Raw genomic sequence first — 3,204 nt, forward strand, 5'->3', positions numbered from 1 at the left:
CTGCATATGTCTTCAGTGATTCTTCTACAGGTTTCACTCTATGTTCTCTACAGGAACATCTGTAGGTGTCTTCATTGGATCCTCTACAGGTTTTTCTGTAGGTTTCTCCACTACATCTGTTTTAGGAGTGTCCGCATGTGTCTTCAATGGTTCCTCTACAGGTATGATGATAGATTTTTCTGTTATGTCCTTTACAGGAACAGGTGTCTTCAATGGTTGCTCTGCGGGTTTGATTATTGATGTCTCCGCTTCATTCTCAACATGTGGTCTCATGGAGTCCTCAAGGACAGGATTTACACTGGAACACATTCTGAATAATTATGAAGCATCTGACTGTCCTCAATGAAATATTAAATGTTGATATAGCAGTTCGGGAATGTTAGAAATTAATGAGAGTGAACATTTAAGGATTTCTGCTTCAGCTGTTTTAACTTGGTTTAAAGGAAATTAAGGAATAAAAGCCTCTATCCAGTATAGAAAGATGTACCAAACCTTTTGGCCAGATTGGACTCACTCCTGACTGGTGTGTTTTCTGTTGAGTTCAAGGGGCTAAGGAAGAACAGAAGGCTGAAGTTTTTTAATGGAAACAAAATGAATTCAGAAACACTGAATACAGGAATCACACACAAGGAACATAAGAATAGCTCTCACTCAAACATAAGAGTTTTGAGGAGGTGTGGATGAGTCCAGGCTGGAGGAGGTGGCACTCTGTGCACATGGCATAATGGAGGAAGAGACCAAACTGCCCTCAGGTGGTGACACATTCTTAGGCTTTACTAGCTTTATTGGTTTCCTGTGGAGAGTAAACAGAAAAAAAAAGTGAGAGTGAGAGAGACAGCGATGTTCACACTGATCAGTTTTACTGTTCAAGATAACATGAGAAAGACCTTTTGGCTACCACTCTCAGCCAGCAGATGACAGCGAAAACCTGCATTACCGTGCTTTTACTTCTGTAGGCGTGTCCTGAACATCTTGAGATCTTTTGATTCAGCTTCCATCTTGTTTCAAATGGGTTTGAACTTTTAGCGCTTGTAAAACAGCCTGCCTGTTAACATCTACAATCAGAGAAAATCATCTGTTAGATTGTATTTTGTTCACAAATGTGTGTTTTGTGTGTGTGTGTGTGTGTGTGTGTGTGTGTGTGTGTTTGTACCACTCGACATGGCAATATCCTCTTCTTCAGTCTGGCCTACATTAGAAATACATAAACTTTGAAATCAGCTTCAGTTTTTCTATCTCTCCTTCTATTATTATCTATACCTCAGTATATTGCTTAATGTACTCATTTTTTGGAGCCAGTTCGTCAACATTATTAAAGATTTGATCTAATCTCCGAACAGGTTTGGCACAGGCTCCTTTACTCCCATAAAAATGCATCCACATACTGCACACAAATGCAGCACAGCCACATTTTTTTCTCAGTGTGTGTTTTATCTAGCATGCCATCCGAACAGAAACTTTTTTTTTTTTTTTTTTTTAGCATTGTCTTCATGCCCTGTTTGGAATTGCACTTCACATAGTAATTGCATTGTGTTGGGCTGTATTAGTCCTTAAGCACTTAAGTGGTACAGACGTAAATAGCTAAAAATAAATGAGCTGGAAGACATACAGGACAATGGCAAAGAGGAAGACCAGGTCAAAAAACACAGCAACACAAACACAAGAGTGATGAGTAAACCGTAAGATTGTGTGTTTGTGTGTGTGTTTGTTGATATGTGCTGTGTCTGTGGAATGCTTAGGTGTTCTCTTGCATATGCTTTATTATGTACAATATAGCATTAATTCTATGATATCATAGTGACATGGAGCTATATATTCCCACATTTCCCTCATTGGGAATTTTGCTTGGGAAATTGGGAAATTCTGTGTGAATTTAAGAGCCAGGAGTCTGAAAGGATTTGTTCTGTTTACAGATATTTTGCTGTTTCTATGAATAATGCACTTACATGCATTGTAAAAGTTTGATTTCAGTCAGACTAAACAATATGTGCTTTAAAACAATGCTTTAGCAATGCTACATTTGCATAATATGCTTTCATTTTTGCAATATCAAAATGAATGCCTTTGAACTCTGCATTGTTTGAATGGTGATGCACGATAAACAATCAGTTGTCATGTATATTTGGACAGACAGATGAAAACTGAAGTGCTATTACACCAGCGTGTATCTAGGTACACAAGTAAGATAATTATATTTACTTTGTCCCTAAACCTAACAATCCTACAAATCTACTGATATTATTCGATTTAAAGCAAGACAAAATGTGGCTGATTTATGAGCCTTTTAAATAGAGCTGTACTCAAAATGTCAGTGTTTGACAATATTAAGTCATATTCAAATTCAAATTTATTTGATGATGATACATGCAGTATCATCTTTCACAAAATTAGCTAGTACATTCATAAAAGTCATGTCCTCCTCTTAAAACATTCCAGGATCAAAAAGCATAACATCACACACATAGCAACTAAGTCTATAACATAATGGCAGGATGTCCTCCTCACTTCCCAGAACAGTGAAATGATCTTCATTACTTGTTTTGTTAAAATGTCATTGATCACAGTTAGAGAAAGAACCCATACATATTCCAAACCCACTCAGACAAAAACTTCAATACACAGATGAGTTCAACACCCAAACCTTAAAAGTTTTATCAGCAAGGATCTCTCATGTATGCAATTATTTTCACAAGGAGCATTTCAGGTTGGTTTTAGACATAGCTCATATAATTTCACTATGACTATGAGGAGGACATTTACAAAATGGCCAGTGCATTTCTCTGCTATAGTGTGTATGCACTTTAAAGCAATAGAGGTTCTTACCTGTGTGTGGAAATCTGTGCAGTTTAGTCTGTGAAAGTGATTTAAAACTTGCCAGACTGCAACCACTACACACAGCATAACACACACCTCTCAAGCATACCTACCACACCCCCCCCCCCCCCCCAACCCCAACCTCAACAAAAAAAGACACACAAAACAACTAAACATAACTCACCTTCACACAACTTTGAATTTGTTTCCTTGATATAAAAAAAATAAATAATGTCTATGTTCATATTTGTGTGTGTGTGTGTGTGTGTGTGTGTGTGGTCATTGCTTACAATATGAGTGTTCTGGAACACTGTGTTCTGTTCTGCTGTTGTAACAATGACTAAGTGAGAAAAATGGGGTGTAGTTCTCTGATCCCTCTGATCTCTTTAA

At 37.5% G+C, this 3,204-nt stretch overlaps 1 long non-coding RNA gene across 2 annotated transcripts; it reads right to left on the bottom strand.

Annotated features, from left to right (window-relative positions):
* Window positions 1-2,936, bottom strand: LOC132139851 (uncharacterized). Of its 2 annotated transcripts, XR_009433676.1 has the most exons (4): window positions 2,824-2,936; window positions 1,154-1,189; window positions 493-1,055; window positions 1-298 (listed from the first exon to the last, which is right to left on the bottom strand). It is a non-coding gene; the product is annotated as an uncharacterized LOC132139851 (long non-coding RNA). The 2 variants fall into 2 exon arrangements; XR_009433677.1 differs by lacking the exon at window positions 1,154-1,189.
* Window positions 2,937-3,204: the final 268 nt, after the last annotated feature.

Source organism: Carassius carassius, chromosome 4 (assembly GCF_963082965.1).
Source record: "Carassius carassius chromosome 4, fCarCar2.1, whole genome shotgun sequence".
NCBI lineage: Eukaryota > Metazoa > Chordata > Actinopteri > Cypriniformes > Cyprinidae > Carassius > Carassius carassius.